General features: G+C 38.0%; 1 protein-coding gene across 3 annotated transcripts in view; it reads left to right on the top strand.

Annotated features, from left to right (window-relative positions):
• The window catches only part of NKAIN2 (sodium/potassium transporting ATPase interacting 2), a 1,188,323-nt gene that overhangs the window by 258,983 nt on the left and 902,080 nt on the right, over positions 1–27,260 (top strand). The window contains exon 1 of one of the 3 annotated variants that reach the window (XR_003512550.1): positions 17,313–17,381. The exons of the other annotated variants lie outside the window; for them this stretch is intronic. The gene's annotated coding sequence lies outside the window, so the exon portion shown is untranslated. Of the gene's footprint in view, positions 1–17,312; positions 17,382–27,260 lie in introns of those variants that run through there. 3 annotated transcript variants of the gene reach the window in all.

Raw genomic sequence — 27,260 nt, 5'->3', positions numbered from 1 at the left:
CCTATGCTTTTTAATATGCTGTGTAGATTAGTCATAGTTTTTCTTCCAAGGAGCAAGTGTCTTAATTTCATGGCTGCAGCCACCATGGGCTTCCCTGGTGGCTCACCTGATAAAGAATCCACCTGCAATGCAGGGGACCTAGCTTCGATCCCTGGGTTGGGAAGATGCCCCAGAGAAGGGAATGGCTGCCCACTCCAGTATTCTGGTCTGGAGAATTCCATGGACCATATAGTCCATGGGGCTGCAAAGAGCTGGACATGACGGAGTGACTTTCACAGTCACCATCTGCAGTGATTTTGGAGCCCAAGAAAATAGTCTGTCACTGTTTCCATTGTTTCCCCATCTATCATTGTCCAAATGATTATCAAGTACTTATTCCACAATCTACATTATCTGTCCCAGCTTCTATTTTTAACTGAAGGCTTGTCTCCATCTGAGTGTCATCTATTTACCTCATAGTCAACATGTACAAAACCTAAATCATTGTCGTCCTTCCTCAGCCTTGTTTTATACTTCAGTCATGTGGCATCATCATGTACTAAACTTCCCAAACTTAGTTCATCTTTGATCTAACACTCTGATAATGCCTGTGGGTTTCATGGGTCATCATTTTTTAGAGACTGAATCCTTATACTTTATGTCTATATCTCAAATCAGTTTCCTCTTTTTCCTATTGTCCCTGCTTTAGCTTAGAATTCATTAAAGTTTAAAGAACTGTACAGCCTTTATAACTAGTATGTTTCTGTTACCAGACTCTTGCCATTCAAGTTCAACAGCAGAGGATTCTCTCTGCTGACTTCAGAGTATATTCCTTGCTGCTCTGATAAGATCATTCCTGTATTTTTGTTGCTATGAGTCCCAGTTGGCTCCCTATTATGCTCAGGATGGAATTTAAACCTGTGACAAATTCTTTGACCCTCTGAGCCCAATCTTACCTGTCCAACTTTATCACCTATTTTTCTTTCTTTTCATATAGGCAAACTGTCTTTTTTAAATTTGTTTTTAAACAATTTGTAAGTATACTTAATTCACGACAGACTAAACATAAGTGTACTTCTGATATGTTTTCACATATATATGCAGCATTGAAACAATGAGCACAATGAACATAAGGAACCCAACTCATCACTTCCAAAAGTTTCCTTGTGCTCCTTTGTACTCCTGTATATAACAACTGATATCCTTTCTGAGACCACATGGGAGTTTCCATTTTAGAAATTTACACAAATGGAATCATAAAACGTTTCTCCTACTTTTGGCTGGGTTCTTTCACTCAACAAAATGATGAAAGCATACTTACATTGTTGTCCATATTAACAGTCCACTCCCTTTTCATTGTTGAATAGTATTCTGTTTTATAGATATACCACAATTTATCCATTTACCTGCTGATGGACATTTGCGTTGTTTTCAGTCTGGGGATTTTAAAAATAAAGCTTTTGTGAATATTTGTATACAATTATTTTAATGGGTGTATGCCTTCTGTTTTCTTGAATAAAGAAATATGAACAGTATTCCCCCAAAACCTGTCCTTTCTCTTGAATAGTGAAATGATAGGCTGGGCCATATAATAGTTGTTTTATTTTTTATGAAATTATTATCATTGCTTTTCAAAGTGTTCGCAGCAGTTATATTCTGAGCAGTACATAAGCATTCTAGCTACTGACGTCTTGCCAGAATGTTGTCTTATTAATTTCTAGCATTTGAAATAGGTCCGTAGTAGATCTTACTGCGGTTTCATTTCCATTTTGCTAATGACTAATGATGTTACGTTGGAGAAGACTCTTGAGAGTCCCTTGGACTGCAAGGAGATCCAACCAGTCCATTCTAAAGGAGATCAGCCCTGGGATTTCTTTGGAAGGAATGATGCTAAAGCTGAAACTCCAGTACTTTGGCCACCTCATGCGAAGAGTTGACGCATTGGAAAAGACTCTGATGCTGGCAGGGATTGGGGGCAGGAGGAGAAGGGGACGACAGAGGATGAGATGGCTGGATGGCATCACTGACTCGATGTACGTGAGTCTGAGTGAACTCCGGGAGTTGGTGATGGACAGGGAGGCCTGGCATGCTGTGATTCATGGGGTCGCAAAGAGTCGGACACAACTGAGTGACTGAACTGAACTGAACTGAATGATGTTACAGGCTTCCCTGGTGGTTCAGATGGTAAAGAATCTGTCTGCAATGCAGGAGACCTGGGTTGAATAGAATATCTTTTATGTGTTACTGTATATCTTATTTGGTGAACTGTCTGTTCAAATCTGTTGTCCGTTTTTAACTGGAAATTTTCTTTTGAAACTCAGTATTCTTCATATGTTCTACATCCAGGTCTTCTATGATGCATGCATTTGCAAATATTAAATCTTTCATTCTCTGAATAGTATTTGTGAAGAACAAGTATTTAACTTTATGAAATATAATTTATCAATTTTACTCTTAAATATTTTTTTTGTTGTTGACTATTCAAGAAATCTTTGTCTAGGCTAAAATCACCAAGGTTTTAGCCTATGTTTTTGCCTAGAAGTCTTTTGGTTCTAAGATTTACATATATGTTTGCACATCTTTTGCATATTATTAAGATAGGATGAATCCTGAGGTGAGGTAAGGTGAGGCATTAGTGAGTAAATTCTTTTCTTTGTAAATTAAAATTTCATTAGTACCATTTATAACAGGCATCTCTGATAATGTTGTGTAGTAGGGTGAACACTAGTCCCCCAAAACCTGTCCAATTTCTAATCTTCAGAAACTGCAAAGATGGTTCTTATAAACCAAGGAGAAATTTACAGATGCAGTGATGTTTCTAGGATTTGAGATGGGAAAATTATCCTGTGGGTCCAGTCTAATCAAATGAGCCCTTAAGGACAGAGGACCTTTTCCAGCTAAGGTGAGAGACAGAAAATCACAGAAAAAAGATCAGAGAGCTGTGACCTTGCTGTCTTTGAAAGTAGAAGGGCTTCAAATCAGTGAATGCAGATGGCTTCTAGAAGCTGGAAAAGGCAAGGAAAGGGCTTCTCCCCTAGCCTCCAAAAAAGGAATGCAGCCCTACTGACACCGTTTTATAGTCTATGGAATCTTTGTTGGTCTCTGACCTATACAAGTACAAGGTAATTGTTGAGTTGCTCAGTCATGTCTGACTCTTTGTGACCCCATGGAATGCAGCATGGCAGACTTCCCTGTCCTTAACCATTTCGTAGAGTCCACTCAAACTCATGTCCATTGAGTCACTGATGCCATCCAACAATCTCATCCCCTGTCATCCCCTCCTCTTCCTGCCTTCAGTCTTTCCCAGCATCATAGTCTTTTTCCCTGAGTCAACTCTTCATATCAGGTGGCCAAAGTATTGGAGCTTCAGTATCAGTCCTGCCAATAAATATTCAGGGTTGATTTCCTTTAGGATTGACTGGTTTGATCTTGCAGTCGAAGGGACTCTTGAGAGTCTTGTCCAGCGCCGCAGTTCAAAAGCATCGATTCTTCAGTGTTCATCCTTCTTTATGGTCCAACTCTCAGAACCATACATGACTACTGGAAAAAACCATAGCTTTGATTAGATGGACCTTTCTAGGCAAATTGATGTCTACTTTTTAATATGCTGTCTAGGTTGGTTGCAGCTTTTCTTCCAAGGAGCAAGCATCTTTTAATTTCATGGCTGGAGTCACCATTTACAGTGATTTTGGAGCCCAAAATTTTGGAGCAGAAAATAAAGTCTGTCACTGTTTCCATCATTTCACCCATCTATTTGCCATGAAGTGATGGGACCAGATGCCAGGATCTTCATTTTTTGAATGTTTAATTTTAAGCTAGCTTTTCATTTTCCTCTTTCACCTTCATCAAGAGGCTCTTTAATTTCTTTTTGCTTTTTGCCATAAGGAAGGTGTCCTCTGCATATCTGAAGTTATTGATATTTCTCCCAACAATTTTGATACCATCTTGTGAGTCATCCAGCTTGGCATTTTGCATGATGTACTCTGCATATAAGTTAAATAAGCAAGGTGACAATATATAACCTTGACATACTCCTTTCCCTATTTGGATCCAGTTCCTTGTTTTCTGTCCAGTTCTAACTGTTGTTTCTTGATCTGCATACAGATTTCTCAGGAGGCAGGTAAGGTGGTCTGGTATTTCCATCTCTAAGAATTTTCTGGTTTGTTTTGATCCACACAGTCAAAGGCTTTAATGATGTCAATGAAGCAGAAGTAGATGTTTTTCTGGAATTCTCTTGCTTTTTCTGTGATCCAGTGAATGTTGGCAGTTTGATCTCTGGTTCCTCTGCCCTTTCTAAATCCAGCTTGTACATCTGGGAAGTCTTGGTTCACATACTATTGAAGCCTAGCTTGAAGAATTCTGAGCATTACTTCTCTAGCGTATGAGATGAGTGTGATTGTGTGGTAATTTGAACATTCTTTGGCCTTGCCCTTCTTTGGGATTGGAATGAAGACTGACCTTTTCCAGTCCTGTGGCCACTGCTGAGTTTTCCAAATTTGCTGGCATATTGAGTGCAGCACTTTCACAGCATCATCCTTCAGGATTTGAAATAGCTCAGCTGGAATTCCATCACCTCCACTAGCTTTGTTCATTGTGATGCTTTCTAAGGCCCACTTGACTTCACATTCCAGGATGTCTAGTCCTAGGTGAATGATCACACCATCGTCGTTATCCAGGTCATTAAGATCTTTTTCGTATAGTTCTTGTATGTATTCTTGCCCCTCCTTAACATCTCCGCTTCTTTGAGGTCCATACCATTTCTGTCGTTTATGGTGCCCATCGTTGCATGAAATGTTCGCTTGGCGTCTCTAATTTTCTTGAAGAGATCTCTAGTGTTTCCCATTCTATTGTTTTCCTCTATTTCTTTGCACTGTTCACTTAGGAAGGCTTTCTTATCTCTCCTTGCTATTCTCAGGAACTCTGCATTCAGAGTAGTATCTTTCCTTTTCTCCTTTGCCTTTTACTTCTCTTCCTTTCTCAGCTATTTGTAAGGCCTTCTCAGACAACCATTTTCTCTTTTTGCATTTCTTTTTCTTGGGGCTGTTTTAATGCCATGTACATCTGTACAATGTTATGAACATCTGATAGAGTGCCTGAAGAGCTATGGACAGAAGTTCCTAACATTGTACAGAAGTACAAGATAATAAATTTGTATTTTTTAAGCCACTAAATTTATGATATTTTGCTGCAGCAGCAATGGAAAACTAATGCAATTTGCATATTCTCCTTTCTAAACTGTTCTTTCTGATGAACAAGCAAAAACCTTTTTTTTTATTTAGCAAATTTTAAAAAATTGAATAATAGAGAACAAAATAAATATTAATTGTACAAAAATTAAAGAATGAGGATAAAAATTTAAACAATAAATTAGACCACATGGATATTCTGGCTTCTCAGGTGGTAATGAACCTGCCTGCCAATGCAGGTTTTATGTAAGGGACACAGTTTGATCCCTGGATCAGGAACATACCCTGGAGGAGGGCACCACAACCCACTCCAGTATTCTTGGCTGGAGAATCCCATGGCCAGAGAAACCTGGTGAGCTACAGTTCATAGGGTTGCACAGAGTCTACATGACTTCAGCGACTTAGCAAGCATGCATGGGTATCCTGACACCTAGAGAGGATGCCTCTATTAAGTATAAAACAAAAATGCCAGTGTACAAAGTATACAGTATTGTAACCTGCTCTTTTCATTGAGTAATATCTTTCTGTGTCAATAACATTTCTACACATTTTCTTAACAAGTTTTCTAATGGTGAACATGGACAACTTATTTACAACTTCCTGCTAGTATAAAAAATATATAAATTTACTTTCTTTAATGTTTAGGAGTTTCTTTGTTTCCCTTCCTTCCTTGCTTTGTTTAGTTTGTTAACATCTTAAAAATGTTTATTGAAATACTTTAGAAAAATTTTAAAAGTATAGATAAGAAAATAAGTTACCTATGGTTTTTGTTATTTTGATATCACATCTTAGGTTTTTATTTTAGAGCATATGTTTATAGAAAAAAGTTTTAGTGTTGTTTAGCATTTTTATATCATTACTTTCAAGGACTACATATTATTTAACAATATAAACATCTCATTGTTTGTTTAACATACCTCCTCCTGCTGCTAAGTCGCTTCAGTCATGTCTGACTCTGTGCGACCCCATATACGGCAGCCCACCAGGCTCCCCCGTCTCTGGGATTCTCCAGGCAAGAACACTGGAGTGGGTTGCCATTTCCTTCTCCAATGCATGAAAGTGAAAAGTGAAAGTGAAGTCGCTCAGTCGTGTCCGATTCTTAGCGACCCCATGGACTACAGCCTACCAGGCTCCTCTGTCCATGGGATTTTCCAGGCAAGAGTATAGAGTGGGGTGCCATTGCCTTCTCCATACCACCTTCTAAGGGACACATTTTCCCATTATTTTGATATTTTAAATATTCCTGAAATCAAGTCTTATGTACACATATTTATACTTTTCTGATCGTGTACACCCGTGGTGGATTCATGTTGATGTATGGCAAAACCAATACAATATTATAAAGTAATTAGCCTCTAATTAAAATAAATAAATTTAAATGAAAAAAAAATCATTTTCTTAGGATAAAAAAAAATTGAAATAAATTTCCTTTTCCAGTGGAATGTGTAATCAGCAGGACTTAGACTTATATTATCAGATTGTCTTCAAAGAAATTTTACTGTGGATCGTGACTAGCAAAGTACGGAAGTGGTATGCTGTCTGCCCACTCAAATATCATCTCTCCCATTTTCTTTGCTTACAGAGTGCATGTTACAGTTGGATTTTGGCCACTCAGGGAAAGGGATCCCGAACCTTTCTTGAGGGTAGATTCTGAGTGGTATGAGCCAACCACAGTTACATGGTTAATCCCCTTTCCTTTGTCAGTGAGTGCTTTAGAAGTGGGGCTACAATCCATTTTGGGGGAAAAATCTTTAAAAAACCAAAAAACACAGCACTTTTTTTTCTCTCTGTCTTACTGAGAGATATAGTGAACTCTTTCCTTTCCCAAAGTACATTAATCAGTATTTCTGATAGGTTTTGCACGGTTTTAAATTTTAACTCCATTCCTTAATTTTTTTTTTTAATTGAGTCCTGGCTTCTTAAATTCTATCACCATGAAGTCACATAGCATGCCTCATGCTTGAGAGGATCTTATTGGATCACTTCATAGTTCATTAAATGAACCACATTTTAAATGCTTCAGCTGGGAATAAAAACCACCATGAGATGCTGCAAAGCTGTTCTGTAAGTTTAGCATAGCTACCCAGGTCTCTGGTTAGCTGTAAAATCATTAGCTGTGACTGGGTCATTAGTAATGATAACATCTCCTCTGATAACATACATCAGTCCAAAGATGTTCAGTTTATTTTGCCCTATGCATCTCTAGAAGAATCACTATTTAAGAGTTGTTTTCTTGAGAGAGTACCACTCCAGGTGTGCTTTGAATCATCCGCCTAAGTGTGCTGAGTGATGGTCTACCATCGCTAGTGACCAGCATTATGAGTTGATGCGATTGTAGAATTTCTCTCCTGGAATAAACCTTGTAGACATTGTCTCCCTCTCTGTCTCAACTCCCCCAACTTGGCCCCTGCAATGGACCCCATCCCATCTCAGTGTGCACTCAATCTATACTGCTAAAATTCCCCCAGTCAACATCTTGTATCTTTCTAATTATTTGTAAGTCTAAGATTTTCTTTTTCTTTCCAGATATTTTCAACTTTGATCTGTGGATTCAGTGATCAATTTATACAGCAAGTTGAAAATTTAAGAAAATCTACATAAGACTGTTTAGATCTTTCCAGTGTCTACATTTTGAATTTTATATCTTAAAATTTTAAGGCAACAATTTGAAGAATATTACTTACTATTTAATAGATTAAAAACTGCCAACAGTAGGCCTCTCTTTGACAAAATTTACATGTGCAAAAGAAACCAAGTATTCCGTTGTTAACAAAAGGCCAAGGAATCATGGGCAGGTTTTGGTGAAAAAATTGCAAAATTAAAACTCCTGAGGAAATTTATTAAAACTTCAAGAAATTGTACTGTTAAGAACTAGTTAATTATAAACATAATTGAATTTCTGAATTTTGAAAAAAAGCATTTATATGCAGTGTTTGTACCTTGATTAACTTGGCAGTTTAGTGCATGGTTTCCTCCCAAAAGCAGTGATCGTTTTGGCTTAAAATAGATTGAGCTGCTGTAGGAATTCATGCCACAGTCCACAATGCTGATCAGTTTTGAAGAAGATGACATTGCATTTTTAACTTGGCTGTGAAATAAAATTTCTTTGCTAAGCTTTCTTCTCTTAAATAATACTGATTTCTGAGGCTACTTCCCTGGACCCCAGCCTTCTTTTACATATATAAATTAGCCACCCCAACAACAGCCACAACCCACGCTACTGTGGAGGCAAAGTATTTTTTCTTTCCATTTTTATTGGCATGTAATTGATTTGCAATGGGTGAGTTTCAGGTGTTCAGCAAAATGAATCAATTATACATCTACATATATCCACTCTTTTTCCCATATAGGTCATCACAGAGGACTGAGTAGGGTTCCCTTTGTGATACAGTAGATCCATGTAGGTTATCTGTTTTATATATAGCAGTCAGTATATGTCAATCCCAATTTACCCACGCCCTCTTTACTGTCTGTCTTTTTACCCCTGGTAACTGTAAGTTTGTTTTCTACATTTATAACTCTGTTTCTATTTTGTAGATAGGTTTGTTTGTACCCTTTTTTTCGATTCAACATATGAGTGATAACATGTGATATTCGTCTTTCTCTGTCTGCCGTAATTCACTCCGTATGACAGGATCGAGGTATTCATGTTGCCGCAAATGACATTATTTTCAATTCTTTTTTATGGCTAAGTAATATTCCACTGTTTATATGTACCACTTCATTTTTATCCTTTCCTCTGTTGATGGGCATCTAAGTTGCTTCCATGTCTGGGCTATTGTAAATATTGCTGCAGTGGACACTGGGTTGCATGTGTATTTTTGAATTGTGATTTTTCTCTGGATATATGACCAGGAATGGGATTGTTGGATCATACAATAGCTCTATTTTAAGTAACCTCCATACTGTTCTCCATAGTGACTTTACCAATTTACATTCCAACCTACAGTGTAGGAAGGTTTCCTTTTCTCTATAACTTCTCCAGCATTTTTTATTTGTAGACATCTTAATCATGCCCATTCTTACTGGTGCGAGGTGATATCTCATTGTAGTTTTGATTTGAATTTCACTATACTGATAACTTAATTGCCATCTGTTTTGCTCCAGTAGAGTTTAACCTTCTTCATACACATTTTCTCTTAGTACCTACAGTGTCTGTGTGAGGTTGTTTCTTTTATTATTTATATTTTACAACTTAAATAACCAAAGGCTAGATATCTTAATTTGCCTGCCTAAGGTACACATTGGAGCAAGTATTTGAATCCAGGTCTGAGATCTGTCAAATGCCCAGTGCTTTCATCAGTTAAATGACATAGCTAGACTTTCCACACGCCTATCAAAATGACGTACCTGCACATTCTGCTGCAGTCTGTCATCATAAAATGTAACCACTTAGGGGCCTTTCTCTTAACATTCCTGCTTCAATGTGCAACTTTTAAAACATGGTATTAAAGTGAGATTGCCTTGACTTTTTTCAGAGCTTAATTCCTACCTCCCTCACTTTCAGTTCAGTTCAGTCGCTTAGTTGTGTCCAACTCTTTGCGACCCCATGAACCGCAGCACGCCAGGCCTCCCTGTCCATCACCAACTCCCGGAGGCCACCCAAATCCATGTCCGTTGAGTCGGTGGTGCCATCCAACCATCTCATTCTCTGTCGTCCTCTTCTCCTCCCACCCTCAATCTTTCCCAGCATCATGGTCTTTTCAAATGAGTCAGCTCTTTGCATCAGGTGGCCAAAGTATTGGAGTTTCAGCTTCAACATCAGTCCTTCCAGTGAACACCCAGGACTGATCTCCTTTAGGATGGGCTGGTTGGATCTCCTTGCAGTCCAAGTGACCCTCAAGAGTCTTCTCCAACACCACAGTTCAAAAGCATCAATTCTTTGGCACTCAGCTTTCTTCATAGTCCAACTCTCACATCCATACATGACTACTGGAAAAAACATAGCCTTGACTAGATGGACCTTTGTTGACAAAGTAATGTCTCTGCTTTTCAATATGTATCTAGGTTGGTCATAACTTTCCTTCCAAGGAGCAAGCGTCTTTTAATTTGATGGCTGCAGTCACGATCTGCAGTGATATTGGAGCCCAGAAAAATAAACAGTGGAGCCCAGCCACTGTTTCCCCATCTATTTGTCATGATGTGATGGGATCAGATGCCATGATCTTAGTTTTTTGAATGTTCAGCCAACTTTTTCACTCTCCACTTTCACTTTCATCAAGAGGCTTTTTAGTTCTCTTCACTTTCTGCCATAAGGGTGGTGTCATCTGCATATCTGAGTTATTGATATTTCTCCCGGCAATCTTGATTCCAGCTTGTGCTTCTTCCAGCCCAGCGTTTCTCATGATGTACTCTGCATAGAAGTTAAATAAGCAGGGTGACAATATACAGCCTTGACGTACTCCTTTTCCTATTTGGAACCAGTCTGTTAGTTCCATGTCCAGTTCTAACTGTTGCTTCCTGACCTGCATACAGGTTTCTCAAGAGGTAGATCAGGTGGTCTGGTATTCCCATCTCTTTCAGAATTTTCCACAGTTTATTGTGATCCACACAGTCAAAGGCTTTGGCATCCTGGAGGTAAATATTGTTTGGCATTTGAATAATAAAAGTCTCTGAATTTTTTTTTGTCTTATGTGTTTTTGATCTTGAAGTTCAGTTTAAATAGTTTTGAAAATATAAGGATTTTTTTTTTAAAGACTTTATGAGTATTTTCTAGAATAATGAACTCATCTTGGTCACCTTATACCTAATGTCATCCTTTTTGTAAAAAGGATATTTTAATAAAATGGATCATCTTATAGATGATAATGGATCATCTTATAGATGATAATGGATCATCTTATAGAAAGGATAAAGACTTTAGATCAATATCATTATAAGGATGTCTGCTGCTGCTGCTGCTAAGTCACTTCAGTCGTGTCCGACTCTGTGCGACCCCATAGATGGCAGCCCACCAGGCTCCCCCATCGCTGGGATTCTCAAGGCAAGAACACTGGAGTGGGTTGCCATTTCCTTCTCCAGTGCATGAAAGTGAAAAGTGAAAGTGAAGTTGCTCAGTCGTGTCCGACTCTTAGCGACCCCATGGACTGTAGCCCACCAAGCTCCTCCATCCATGGGATTTTCCAGTCAAGAGTACTGGAGTGAGGTGCCATTGCCTTCTCCGATAAGCATGTCTATATGGAGGCAACTGTAAACTAGTAGAGGTATTACATCTAGATACTCTATAGAAACAATGTTCAATGGAAGCTGTTAAAATATAAGTTATTAGTGGACTTTTTTTGTTAGTGAACTTGAATGATCTAGCTGATATTGCAGATAGGCATATTATTGCTTATTCAGCCATTCTTTTTAATGCTGTTGTTCACCTCAACTTGAAATAATATCAGTACTTTAAGTGATCTCTCTATTCCTCTTAATATTCAAATAAAAGGCAGTGGGAAGCAGAGAGGATTTTTTTTCCCCTGAGGTCTTGTGAAGTACACATCTGTACTGAGGCTGTCTATACTTATTCTTTGTGTTTCCAAAAGCCAGTGTGAAAATGGATCACTCACTCTTGGTGAAGGAGCAGTATCGTTCCTGCCAAAATTAGTCTGCTGCTGCTGCTAAGTCGCTTCAGTCGTGTCCGACTCTGTGGACCCCATAGACAGCAGCCCACCATGCTCCCCTGTCCCTGGGATTCTTCAGGCAAGAATACTGGAGTGGGTTGCCATTTCCTTCTCCAATAAAATTAGTCTATATTATATAATTGTTCAATCCCTTTTGCATATTAATATTAGAGTTTTGAAACTTTTATTGGGTCCATTCTCTTAGGATCATTTCTCCCTATGAAAGTTATCTAGAGTTGGCAATCAGGGAAAACTATCCCTGGTATTCTAACTTTTGTGTGTTTACATCTTGAGAATAGGCTAAAATGGAAGTAACATGAAAACTAAGTTTTCTGTGCCAACTACTGTATGTTTCAGAAATGATTTGGTATATAGTATATTGATATAAAAAGTCAGTATTTAATTTTTGAAGGGAAATAAAAACCAACATAAAAACAGGTATCCTGTACTGGCTCTTAAATGAATTAATGAATTAAGTGTATTCATTGAGCCAGTATTTGTTGAGCACCTACTATATTCTGGATAGAGTTTAAGTCCTAAAGACAAAGCTTTAAAAAAAGACAGTCTTTTCTCTCATAAGCTTAACATCTACCCTGAATTATTTTATGTCATTTCAATTTATATAACATAAATGTCCCATATTACATTTCTTGAAAGTGAAAGTCACTCAGTTGTGTCCGACTCTTTGTGACCCCAGGGACTATAGAGTCCATTGAATTCTCCAGCCAGAATATTGGAGTGGGTAGCCTTTTCCTTCTCCGGGGAATCTTCCCAACCCAGGAACTGAACCCAGGTCTCCCACATTGAAGGCAGATTCTTTACCAGCTGAGCCACAAGGGAAGTGCAAGAATACTGGAGTGGGTAGCCTATCCCTTCTCCAGGGGATCTTTCCAACCTAGGAATTGAACCTGGGTCTCCTGCAATACAGGCGAATTCTTTACCAACTGATCTATCAGGGAAGCCCAATTACATTTCTTAATATTTCAATATTATACACTGTGAATACTATCCTCTAAAATCATCAGCAATTTTCTCTTCTAAAAATGACAAAAAATGCAAATTTTATACTCACTTAACTTACATTTTCTATGAAATTTTGAATCTTAAAAGGATTATTTTTTAAATTGAGGTACAACTGATATACAACATTATTTTCAGGTGTACAACAGTAATTTGTCATTTGGATAAGTTGTGAAATGACATAAAATTTATTTTAAAAAGAAAATAGATTTTTTCTGTATAAGCATGTATTTTATATGCCTTTGCTGAGAAATTAATTCAGTAATTTCCCCTCCTCCCCATTTTATACCTTTAATTACATCATCTAGGTTTGCATGAGATCAGAAGATAATTGAACACATGTAAAATCTAGTCATTTCATGATCATACTCTTTAACTGTGTAGATATAAATTCTACCCAAATTCTAGCGGTTTTGACATTTTTGACCATTTATTTATTTTTGAAATGAAGAAAAAGGAAGATAAATGACAAGTTATTCTCTTCTTTCCCAATTACAAACATGGGTTAGAAAAGCCAAGTTCAGTCAGCTAAAGATGAGTTATCTACAAATGAGCCTACTTGGAAACAGATTAGCAATTTAAATGACTTAAGTTAATAAGATCCAATTATGGCTAATTTGCCTATCCTTTCTTTCTCTTGCCCTCCCACAGGCTTCAGAGGGTGAGTGCCTTGCATGAATTCCTGGAAGCAGTGGGGAGGTTTGTAGGGCAGGCACATTTTTAAGGGAAACACAATCACATTTATTACACCTGCTGTAGCCATATGGGTTCTGCTGCCCATACATGTAAACGTGTGCATCTGTAAATTTTTAGTTAAAATATATATGTGTACAAACACACGTGTGTGTATAGTCGTGTATGTATATCATGTAAAGTGCGTATTTGTGTAATGTATAGTATGTATACATATGTATTATATAACGTGTGTGTGTAATACAACCTGCGTGTGAATGTACATACACATACAACTATGTCCCAAACAGTGCTGTGATTGCTTGCTCTCCTGTCTCACCTCTCTGACTTATCTTTCCCTAAAGACCCCTTCAAGTCACACTTTTCCCAGTTTGTTGACATCTTGCTCTGGGCCTTGCTTTTTTTTTTTTTTTTAATGTAACTTTGTTCATTTTTATGTCAACGTATATAGCTCTGAAATGTTAACTCATTAATGTTAATAATACATCGTTATGTTATTTAAGACTGCTGGTGTTATAAGTAAAAATATACTTAAAAGAACTTGAGATTCTAGAGATTTTTCTCATTATTGCAGGATAGATTAACTTTACATTTTTCTTCGCTCTGCTAAAATACAAATAGCATTCTGCCAAGCACTGTAGGGCTCAAAGAAGACACTTACGTTTATATCACAGTTCTGAAACTGAAAAGTTACAGGATGTAAAGGCAAATAGTTGAGGGATTTGGGCTGGGCATTATTGGAAAAAAACTGAGTAAATGTGCTTTCTAAAGTTTAGAAGCAACCTCTAGTAATAAAGTTTCAGACGGGACAAGGAGAGGAAAACATCGATACAAAAAAGCCATCTGAAGTGATTAGAGATACAGTCGAACACAGTATAATATCCTTAAGATTTGTTAGGAAATAAAGTGTCATATTAAAAAACAAAAATGGGACTATGATGTATAGTTAGCATTGTTTGTTTTTAATGGGACAGTGATGATTTGGTAATGAGAGAAACTATGTCCAGGATTTAAATGCTGGCTACTTTTGTGATCAGAAGAGAATGTCCAGTTTTATTATTTTCTCCCCCCGGTGGCTCAGTGGTAAAGAATCTGCCTGCACTAGGGACCCAGGTTCAGTCCCTGGGTCGGGGAGATTGCCTGGAGAAAGGGAATGGCTACCAGCTCCAGTATTCTTGCCTGGGAAATTCCATAGACAGAGGAGCCTGGTGGGCTACAGTCCATGGGGTCTCTAATAGCCAGACACAACCGAGTGACTAACATACATGAAAACATCATTTGTTTTAGTCAATAGGTTATATTCCCCTGACTCATGAATTAATAAATATATCATTTAATATGTATATTAAATCAAGTCTATCAGGTAAGCCCTCAAAGAGATTAGTAGCTATGATAGTTTATACATGTAGCTCACTTACATTTTACCATTATTGAGTGACTTTTATAAAATGACATGTAATGAATTATAATACACAGAGCGAATTGTTGAAAACATCTGTACGTGGGCATCTCCCATTGCTAGGTTGCATAGTTAAAACAAGTCCTTTTGTACTGGAGAGTGAATCTTTTAAAAATAAGGGAAAAAATAAGCATTTAACAAACTAATGCAAGGAGATCTATGAAATAACATATGGACTCATTTAATATATACTCACTGACTTATTTCCATACTTAAATGATCAGTATTAAAAAAAGGCTTTAAGATGATCGGTTGTTTATGTGATATTATACAGGATTATCAAACGATAACTATGAAATTTTTTTTTAAATTACAACTCTGCCATTTTAATAGAGTGCTTTTCCTAACTAAATCACTTACGTATCTTTTATGATTCATTTGCCATCCATTTTCGAAATAGCCCGTGTTCAGGATAAGCCGTCTTGAATCTGTGTGTATAGAAGATCTAGAATACAGGAAAATGGGTTTTGCTTTGGCTAATCCAAGGCCAATTTCTTGGTAGGGATTTTGTTCCTAAGTTACTAACACCTTTTTTCTCTCTACTCTTTATTTTTGAGGTTAAGGGTTTGAGGTAATCATTTTTTTTTTCCTGTACTTCCTCATATATCCTGTGAAGTATTGATCTGCTGGGACATGTAACAGATGTGACTGGAGATTCAGATCTGTGATCCATGAGTATCTGTTCTTGTCCAGCTCTGTGGCAGCAGAGTGAGGTCACACTGCGAAGAGAACCCTTTCCCCAGGTTCTCAGCAGCAAAGTCTAGATAAGAAGCAACATGCATATGAAACAAGACAAAATGAAAAACCGAGAAAGAGTGAATATCCTAAATCAGTGTCATCTCTTTTTCATTTTTTAAACCTTTTTTGCTTTTAATTGTTTTTAAGGGCAGTCCTTCAAACACATTGTTAATTGGGAAAACAATGCCTTCATGTTTGGGTTTCTCTAACATTCTAGTAGCCAATTTAGTGGATTCTAGGGTAGTTTATTTCTATAGCAGTTGGGTAGGCTGTTCCCTATAACTCCTTACCAAGATTACCATGTTCTTCAGTTCCCTTTTCCTTCATAATTAGAAAACTGTGATGATTACCAGCATCTCCAGTGGCTCAGCACTAAAGAATTCACCTGCCAAGCAGAAAAATCAGGTTTGATCCCTGGTTTGGGAAGATCCCCTGGAGAAGGAAATGGCAACCCACTCCAGTATTCTTGCCTGGGAAATCCCATGGACAGAGGAGCCTGGCAGGCTACAGCCCATGGAGCCACAAACAGCTGGAGACGACTTAGTGACTAAACAACGACGATGTTTACCAACATGTACAAAGTGCATCTCATCTGTGAATAGGTAATCATTTGGAGAAAGCCTGTAAAGGAAGAGAAAGTCCAGGGTATCTATCCCAGTACTCCCCTCTCCTGTTTGTAGCAGGCGCTCATCTTTAGTCACTGCCTTTTTTTCCCCCTTGAACCCTACAGGCGTGTCAGTTGTTCTTGACCTTGTGTTCAGACAGTCACCACTCATCAGTGTTGCCAGCATGCATGAAAAGCTGTTTCATATCCCTTTTCTGTACACATGTTAAATGTCCTCATCCTAAAACCAAGCTAAGCCAAACCCTGAGTCCTCTTGAGCTCTGGTTCCTCTCTATTAATCTCTTCCTTCCTTAGCTCAACTGCTTCAAAGAGCGTCTACACTAGCTTTCCCAGCGTGCTCACCTCACTCTCCCTGCTCAGGCCCCGGTGGCCCACTGTCTGTATCCACTGCCCCAGTACCACTGCGCTGTAGGCCTCAGGCCATTCTGAGGCTGCCCCGCCATTCATCTTTTCTAGTTGTCTGTTCAGTTATCTTCTTGCCGCTGCATTTATTCATCAAGCTCTCTTCCTCAGCTCCCTCCTACTGTCCCTTCATTCCTCTTCTGGTTTGTCTTCTGATAACTCCTGAGCTGCCCTCTCCTTAAAAAGTTGAGAGAATGGCATTGAAACATGTAAAATATCATGTATGAAACGAGGTGCCAGTCCAGGTTCGATGCACGATACTAGATGCTTGGGGCTAGTGCACTGGGACGACCCAGAGGGATGGTATGGGGAGGGAGGAGGGAGGAGGGTTCAGGATGGGGAACACATGTATACCTGTGGTGGATTCATTTTGATATTTGGCAAAACTAATACAATTATGTAAAGTTTAAAAATTAAATAAAATTAAAAAAAAAAAAGTTGTTTCTCTAGGAGGGCTTTGACCCATTGTAGGTGTCCCTTTCTAAAGGTCTGTCGATCTCTCAGTGTTTTTATTATTAACTCAGATCTCTAGCCCCTAACTTGGCCTCCTCTCTGATCTTTAGTCTTGTGGATCAAAGTCTGTGGTGGCCGTCTTCTCAGATAACCCCCAGGGAAGCCCTATGACATTGCTGCCGCCTCTAGTCCGCCTTTTGGAGAAGTGCATCCTCATGCAGGTGAGCCTGGTTTGTGGGGCACAGGCATTGTCCAGCACTCTCACACACCTTCACCTCAGCTGAGTCAGCTGTCAAGTTTTAGGTGAGCTCCAAGTAGTTCTTCATTCTGTTCCCGCTTTCCATGTCTCACCCCCACTGCCCTGTCAAGGTGTATAACCCCCTAAGTAGTCTCTTAACTTCTCATTCTGCTTCTCTTAGTCTTCTTCCTTACCTAAAGAACGTATCTCAAATGAAATCTCAACCGTGACATTTACCTAATTGATATCTTTAAATGCCTCCCCAATAGCTATAAAATAAAGGCCAGTCTCCTTAGCCTAGAACAAACAGCTCTGATCCAATTTGTACCTACCTGTATTTTTTGGTCTTAGGCTATGATGGCCCTGGAAGATGTGTTCTCTGCACAAATCATAGGGTTTCATGAGTTTGTATCTTTACACTTAGCACTCTTTAGAATGCACTCTCCTGTTTTGCCAATTAGGCTTTCACTTATTCTAGGATTCCATATATGCCTCCTCAGCTCTATGAAGCCTTTGCTGAGGTCTCAGTATAGCCTAAAATCCTCTTCTTTAAACCTCCGTGGCACTTTTTTTTTTTTTTCTCACAGTAGGTTGCATCATACTCATGTAGAACTAAAGCTGCCAATTTCAGAATCTAACCCTAAATAGGACCTGACCTGACTCACCCAGTTTTCAAGAAAGAGAGAGTAATAGTTAGTACGTGGAGTCACAGTAAGCAACACCAGTTTGGAATGGCCAGTTCTTCGTTCATATTTTAAAAAGTTGAAGATGAAAATTTAGATTAAATTCAGGAAACATTTGTTGGTATATGCTGTGTGCCAGATCTAGATGCTTTTAGATACACTGTCACATTTGAAACCTTAGAAAAGCAAAATCAATCTTTGTTAAAAGACATGAGATTTTTATATTAAAGTGGAATTGATCAAGCATGTAGGCAAATAGAGATTCTTTAAAATCTGTCTTTCCATCCTTTTAATAGTTTAATAATAAGAGGCTGCCGACTATCCAGTTATATTTCGCAAAACTTGTTTTTGTTGCTTTCTTGGGTCTTAGTCCGTGGTTCTCACAGTGTTCAATGCACAATCATTAGGACAGGGATGGTGTACAAGATGTTGTACACTGCATTTCGTGGATGATTTAAGGAAATTAAAGGATAATTTTGTCTTTGTGTACCGACTGTGCTTTCTTTAGGAACTGATCTCACTTGAGCTGGGATGCCAACTAAACTATAGCTCTTGTTCACTGAGAAGGCTAGCTTTGGGGCAGACAACTTCATACACATTTTACAGTATGGTCCTAGAGTCTGTGAACTTAGTCTCACATAGTTCTGTACCCTGATAGGCAGTCTAGTACCTGGAATGAATTATGGGCTCAGTAACTCTTTGTTCAACAGAACTGAAGTGGAGGTCAATGCTATTAGGACCCCAAATGGAGAAGAGCCCCCTTTGCTGTTTTCTTGATTGTTAACCACACAGTGATTCACGCATTGTTTCAAGTTGGGTGGTCTTATTTCTCAAGAGGAACCAGCCATGTTCTCCAGTGTGTGTGATGACAGCTGACAGAAGGAGGGCCAGGACAAAAAGAAGCAGCACTTTTACAATCTTTTCAATTCAGTTCAGTCGCTCAGTCCTGTCCGACTCTTTGCGACCCCGTGAATCTCAACATGCCAGGCCTCCCTGTCCATCACAAACTCTCGGAGGTCACTCAAACTCACGTCCATCGAGTCGGTGATGCCATCCAGCCATCTCATCCTCTGTCATCCCCTTCTCCTCCTGCCCCCAATCCCTCCCAGCATCAGAGTCTTTTCCAATAAGTCAACTCTTCACATGAGGTGGCCAAAGTACTGGAGTTTCAGCTTTAGCATCATTCCTTCCAAAGAACACCCAGGGCTGATCTCCTTTAGAATGGACTGGTTGGATCTCCTTGCAGTCCAAGGGACTCTCAAGAGTCTTCTCCGACACCACAGTCCAAAAGCATCAATTCTTCGGTGCTCAGCTTTCTTCACAGTCCAACTCTCATATCCATACATGACCACTGGAAAAACCATAGCCTTGACTACACGGACCTTTGTTGGCAAAGTAATGTCTCTGCTTTTGAATATGTTATCTAGGTGGGTCATAACTTTCCTTCCAAGGAGTAAGTGTCTTTTAATTTCATGGCTGCAGTCACCATCTGCAGTGATTTTGGAGCCCCCAAAAATAAAGTCAGCCACTGTTTCCACTGTTTCCCCATCTATTTCCCATGAAGTGATGGGACCAGATGCCATGATCTTCGTTTTCTGAATAGAAAGCAAAAACAATGAATCTGAGCTATGGCTGAGGGTCATAGTGGGGATGTGGGAAGCTGTGGATGGATTTAAAAAAAAGTAAAAAAGACTCTTGAAGTACAACCATAATGTCAAATATTTAGAATTCTAGGGGATGAGTGTGACTATACTGATACATATGTTTCAGTACAACAGGAAATAGGCAGGAAGTAATCATTCCACTGTGATCTTCACTAATCTGTCTAAACAGAATGCTGGTGCCATCTTTTTAAGGATATTTTAGGAAGAGATTGATTATGTGCCTCTTGAGTTCTAAAACTTCATCTGCTGAAACTCTTATCTTTCCATATAACTTTCAGTTTGGTGGTGTCATTTTTGCTATTTGATAAAGTAGGCAGGTAGGTAGATAAATCATTCATTTTGGAATCTTCAGTAAAAACTGGGGCAAAAGGCACTGTTTATTAAATTTAAAGATGGGGACTACACATCAATATAATCAGTACTAGTGGAATAATATTTTAACATCATTTGACTTTCTCAATTAAAAATAATAAAAGTATATAAAATAATGGAACACTCAAAATCAAGGCAAGATTTTCTTTCCTGAAACACATCAATTTATTCATCGCTATTCTTTCATTGTATTGTCATGGCTGCAAACCAATGAAGGTTACACAGCCATAGTATAACAATATTTCCTTTCAGGTAATGATTTTTTGCCTAGTGCCCTATTTTTGTATATAATACTTTGTGTTAGTTTGTACTCTAGAAAAGGAAATCAATAAAATGTCATTGATTAACAACACCCAGCCTACGTGTTTCAGTAAACTGAACCACTTTGCCTATTGCTGGCATGATAGATCCACTTTAATAGAAAATGCTTAGCTGAAGGAAAGCAGGTGTGTCTCTTTTATCAAAAATGTAGAGAATAAAGAGGAAAGTGACTAACAACACAAAAAGTTAAAAAGAAAAATTGGAAATCATTTGAGGCATTAGTCATTTACCAGTATGCAGGAGGAGCATATTGTCTGGTTTCAGGGACTTGAAAAAGGTTGGAGATGAGTGTTCTATTATGCAGAGTTAAATGCATTGCATTAATGCCTTAAAATAACTTCAATGATTATGTTAAAAACCAGTTTAGTTTTTAAAAATCTGTTAGAACATCTCTCAGTAAAGATTATTTTGCCCTTCTCATGTTAGTTATAACACTTAAAAGGTATTTAAAATAAATTAATTATGTACAAGTAGGTGGAAGAAAGCCAACCATTGTGTTTTAAGCAGCTGCTTATTCCAAGCCCTTGGACATCAATTGAATCATAGTTATAAATGTACTTCCTAACTAGCATCCAGTGTAAAATAAACTGAGAATTGGTTAACAAAGGTTAAATTACATTTGGGACATTGAAAGGAAAACTGATGAACAGATTGTTAATGGCTGATTCTATTCTCACTAAGAGGACATCATCCCATCAAAAGAAAGAAAGGCCTTTGCATTATTAAAAGCCTGTTCTGTAATACTGTTGGGAATTTGGTTGGGTCATGAATACTGGCAGGTTGTCAGGGAAACGGGAATAAAGCAACTGAATGCATAGTCTTCTTGCAGAAATGGCTTTAGCATTGCTACTTTTGATTGCCTAATAGCCATTGTGGAATTTCTAAAAGTAGCATTAATGGAGAAGAACATATTTTTCTAGTTTAATTACATATGCCTCTTTTGATATAGCAGGAATACTCTTTACCTACAGAAATATTTGTATTATGCTTGTGATCTAAACGGAAAATTTTTTTTTCACAAAGTTTGAAATTTATGTTTTGATAATTCATACCACTGTGTTACTTACTCATTTGTGATAATGATATCACTGACCTATTTTTTATGGTGATTTGATTTTTCTAGTAGTTGTTTGAGGGTTTGTATTAAAGTCTGCCACATTCACATTCTCAGGGCTCTTTTTCTAATCACTGCTTTTTTAAAAAGCATCCTGGGAGAGTCCATATCCAATGTATTGTCTCTGAGAAAAGCCAACTTTCTGATGGAATGATTGGATCCCCAATAGGGCAGAAACATGAAGATGAACAACTTGTAATGCATTATCACAAATACTTATGATTCACATCTGTAGAAATTCAAAAAAGAGAAATAGGGCCTCTCCTGCAAGAGACTCTAATAAAACCTAAAATGAGAGAGTGCTGTAAAACGGTTGTTCACACATTAGGATTTGCTCTTTCCCAAACCATACCAATAATCTGACCATAAACAGTTAAATCTTTAAATTATGGGTCTCAGAGCAATGCACACTAGCTCAGAAAGCCTTGATGTTACATTATAGCATGTCTTGTAAATACAGCAAATTAGTCTTGAATACCTTTTTCCTTAGCTCGCTTAAGCAGTCCTTTGATATTTCTAATCCTTGTAAAATAAATGTGTGATTTTCTTCTTCTCTTGGGATTCAGCACCCTACATCAGTGCCCCACAATATCATTCCAGCTCTTCTCTAGTTTCCCTGTACCTTATTTAAGTAACTAGTAGAACATTTTATTTAACATTGTGTACCAGAAATTCAATTCTATATTTTTGATGGTATGTATCAAGATTGGAAACTCACTGCACTTTAGTGTTTCATGTGAATTGGAAATAATGGGGTCCCCTGTGATAGCATAGAGGACAGGCCAGGAATCCCCAAGACAATCTGTCAACCATGAGTTTTTGATGGCGTACGAGAGGGAAAATAACAAGCGTGCTGGAAGTGGGTTTTGAAAAGCACACCCTTGTAATGATATAAAAGAGCTTAGAATTGCTTAGTATTGAAAGAATAAATAATGGTTATTGTCTCTTCCTTAAGATTGATATTATGCAGATACTGTGTAATTAGGAATTCTCTATTATGCCTCAGCCCACATGTTATATCCATAATATCATTGATCCATTAACCACAAAACCCACATGGTATCTGGCAGGCAGGACTTTCCTTGAGGCTAGATCTTCAGGTAGGAAATCTCTTCGAGTATAGATGTTACAAACATGATCTTAACTTTACCTGTTTTCCTCCTGTTTATGAACTTGCATGGCCTTCGAGTTATGTATTTTGGTTTGAAACACACATTTTCCCATTAGACTCAACTAACAATATTTTCACTTTTTTCCCTCCCCTCCCCCCGTTCCTAAGGTTTAAGGGAGATTGATTGTAGATTCTCCTAGTTACCAGTCCCACTGCAACTTCTCTATAGTCTAGTCCAAATATTTTTATACTGTATTTGCTTAAAAGTGAAAATAGGGCCTTTATGTCCAGCCTAAGGGGGTAGTTTCTTTAGAAAGAAGAACCTTTTTGACTCTGAGTATAACAGATCCTTATCTTTTATTGCAGGAACAAAATGAGCAGTTCATCAGCTAATCTCTTTCTTATACATCTATTTTGGTTCCTTTACAAACAAAATATTTTACAAGCTCAACAGTGGTAAAGGGAATTCCTGACCTTGCCTGTTTTTGAAAGACTGGGGAGTTAAACTACACCCCATAGCGATCAGGCATCAAAATAATTTCTTTTCTACTTCTGAAGTGTGAATTTTTTTTTTTTTCTAACTGCTAATGAAAGCATTACAAAGATTAGCTTTTGAAGTGGTGAGCAGCTTTCATTTATTTTCCTTCTGGTATTCCCTCTGCCTCCAGCTAAAATTTAGAACCTTAAAAATGCTACTCTTCAGCGCTAAGTTCAGTTGATGTTCTATCAAAGTGCATTTGGATTATCAAAGCTTCATTCTTATCTTGCAGCTCAGTATTCCTGAGAGAATACTCGTCAGGTTAGAATTGACAAGCCTATGTCTGGTCCTTTCAAACTAGAATGTGCTCCCTTCCCAGCCATGGGCCCTTGTACCTGGATTGGTTAACTCTTCTGCTGCCATGCAGGGCAAGAGGCGTCCACACTGGGATGATAAGGGAGGCCGTGTTCACTTCCAAAAAGCACAAGAGCCACTTCAGCCCTTGATGCAATGGAAAAGAGTCACACAGAAATGATCAGCAGGGAGAGATACAGGATGACATGAGGAGATTCACAAAACTCAGGATATTGGGAGTCTTTTTTCAGTATTACACTATTGCCTAAAGAAGGAGGCTTAAATTTTTTAATTTATTTCTGATATGGAAAATTCTGGAGGTTTTTCCAGTAATCTGTATGGATGTGAGAGGTGGACCATAAAGAAGGTTGAGCATGGAAGAAGTGTTACTTTCAAAATGTGGTGCAAGAGAAGACTCTCCAGAGTCCCTTGGACAGCACAGAGATCAAACCAGGCAACCCTGAATATTCATTGGAAGGACTGAAGTTGAAGCACTAATACTTTGGCCACCTGATGCAAAGAACTGACTCATTGGAAAAAACCTTGATGCTGGGAAAGGTTGAGGGCAGGAGGAGAAGGGGACAATAGAGGATGAGATAGTTGGATGGCATCATTGACTCAATGGACCTGAGTTTGAGCAAACTCTGTGAGATAGTGAAGGACAGGGAAGCCTGGTGTGCTGTAGTCCATGGGGTCACAAATAGTCAGGCACAACTGAGTGACTGAACAACAACAAAACATGCCAGTGATAATTTCAGTTAATAGTTTGTCTTGTCTTTGATGTCAGAAGTTAACACCAGTGAATTTTGCTTTCATATGTTTCACAGATGTCATTTTTTCTTCAAATCCCCATGGTTATTGGCTCCTGAAAATTTGTGTACTTTGGAATTTCTTAGAAGTTATCTCCTTCTGAAAATTGAGACACATTAAATTTAATCATGGAGTGAAATCAGATTAAACCAGTGTTATCTCCTGAGTGCACCAAACAGCATTTTGAGGCAGAGTTGGAAACTGCATGATTTTACTTAAAGACCTTACTTAAAGATTTGTTGATCCTTGGATGTCTCACTATAGTGACATTTATCCAAAGATAAGAATAGCAGATTGGATTTTGAAATTCTGTAATTTTCTGGGGTTATGGTGAGATGGGTAAATACCTGTAGAGTGATGGGAGCACAAACCAGCCGTAATGCCTAACAGCAGCAGTAGTAGAACAGAGGGAAGCAAGTGCGTGAGCCCTGTGTTCAGCGAGCATGGCAGCGTATGAAAGGTCCGCTGGTGGGTAGAAGTTAGAAGCGGCACAGGATCATAGGATGTACTTTAAAGCAGAGCTGTTTTGTGAAAGTCAGGGTCATATGATTTCCGAGCTGCCTGGTGAGCCTGAGACTTTGAGTGTGTCGCCTGAAGGAACAAGAATCGCTTGCATTATTGAACTGAGGACAGTGAAAATGAAGTTTTAAGAGATCACTTCTCTTTATGATCCATGAATCAACCAAGCTTGCCACAAATTTTGCATTAATTAAATGTGACTGAAATATGAAACATGGTGGGCACTGAAATAGATGACTGTTCAGCTGTCTGAGAAGTTTCATTTTTTACTTGGTTTTTAGTCATAGACTAGCTTCCACCTGGAATTGACCCGGATACTTAAACTGTATACTCCCAAAAGGAAATATGAGGCCCAAGAATGATGGATCTAAGTATTGGAAATTTAATTACTTTATATTTTATACTACAAGATTTGAGGTAAAATCACTGGTGGATCCAGAATCCAGATTTTTAGCAAAATATATTAAAAATGAATTTTCTGCTCTGTCTCCTCCCTCTCTCCTCCCCTTTACAACACACACATGTACATGCTCAAATATACATACACACGCACGTGTGCCCCTCTATGAATTCCATTCATAGTGCCTATTCTGTAACTGGCTCCGATGAGGCTAGATTCAGAGGCAATTTCTCTTGATATATAACTTTAATGAAATGCACCCAGGAAGTTTCATTTTGATGGGTAGGGTACATAAAATCTTGGCACTTTTATTTAGGACTGTGTACACATTGATTCTTTCCAGTTTCATCAAAAACAAATTTAACAGAAGAGTTCAATATTTTATAAGTTGTTGCACTTAGAATCCAGGGTGTTTAACTAGCACTGTCTTCCCTCCCTCAGGAGATTGCTGACAGCTCTGGCAAATTTAAATCAAAGTCTCCTTTCAGACAAGTTTTCATGGTGATGAATAACAGTTGGGAGCTTCTTTATTCTCCTATAAAGTGTTTCTTATATGAAAAGGACACTCATAAGTTTTTAAACATCTATTAATGTTGAGTATTTATTGATGCATGCTTATTTTAAAAATACATACAAGGTTGCTAAATATTATCAATAAAATAAAAAATACTTTGAAATGCCAGCACCTGGAGATACCTATGTAGATAGGCTTATATGTAGGTTCTATTGCAGCATAGGCTCATACTGTTTTTATTATTGTGGCTTTATAATATTATCTAGTATGTGATAGGGCAAGTAGCCCTCAACAATCTTCTATTTCATTTATCAAGAGCTCTTTCATTTTGGGAATTACAAAAAAAATTCTCTTTGATTACTGGCAAGGCATTATGTGGTCAATATGTTCACCTGTATGTATGTATATTTATATTATGCATCTTCATAATATTGGTCATTTGTTCAATTGTTCTTGCACGTCTTAATCGACTAGATACATTTCTTGAGTTAATTCAATGTATGTTCTGTTTGGGGTTGCTATCATTGATATATTTTCTGGTTTTGCTTATATTCAATCACTCATTTACTTGTTTATTCAACTAACATCTTTTGAGCATCTTCCAGAAAGCAATTCTAGAGAAGAGAATGTTTCCTATTGCTCACAAGGCATGACTCTGGCTTTTGCTTTGAGATACACATATATACATCTCCAGGCTTAGCTTTCTCTCCAACACATGTGCATATAGCACACAAGTGTTTACGATCTGGATTAAGTATGCATTTATTCCCACAGTAAAAGAAGTTTGTTCTCTTTATCAGGACCTATCTGGGGCTAATATGTCATTTATTAACAGATTTCCTAATGGAGGGTCATCCCTAAAAGTCTTAAATGAACCTCACTTGATCATGTTTTGTTATTCTTCAAATATATTGTATAATTATATTTGCTATTTTATGAGTAGCACTGATACAGCTGTGATATAGCTGTTTTCAGACAGAGATTCTGGGGCTCCTTATATGGCATTTGTGGTTAAGCACATGGATCCATCATAGCTAAACTTACCAGGAACAAATTAATTAACATCATTAATGTCAGTGTTCTCATCTCTAAAAAGGATATGAAATTTGCACTTAATTTAATGAGATGAAAATCAAATAATATAAGGCAAGTAAATGCCGTAGAAACTATTACTATTAACATTATTATTATTATTACATTTGTCTAAGATCAAAGAGGCAGTGAGTGGCAGCGAGGATCAGAGTCTGATTCTAATGTTCCAGGCCTTACACTCCACTCCTAATGGATACTATTTCCAGTTGGCTATTTTGTGTACCTTAATTCATTTGGATAGTTCACAAATTGGGAGGTGAATTTGTAACTGCACATTAGCAGGCTACATTTCAGGAAGTCGTATGAATATATTTTTCATTGAACTATCATTTAAGAGTATACTCTAGTTTATTGTTTCAGTAACTATTGAGGCTTCATTAGCCTTTGATTCGTAAGTCTAATCATCACTCTTGTCAATATTAACAACTGT

This window comes from Bos indicus x Bos taurus, chromosome 9, assembly GCF_003369695.1.
Source record: "Bos indicus x Bos taurus breed Angus x Brahman F1 hybrid chromosome 9, Bos_hybrid_MaternalHap_v2.0, whole genome shotgun sequence".
NCBI lineage: Eukaryota > Metazoa > Chordata > Mammalia > Artiodactyla > Bovidae > Bos > Bos indicus x Bos taurus.
This window is presented reverse-complemented; position numbering and strand designations above follow the sequence as displayed.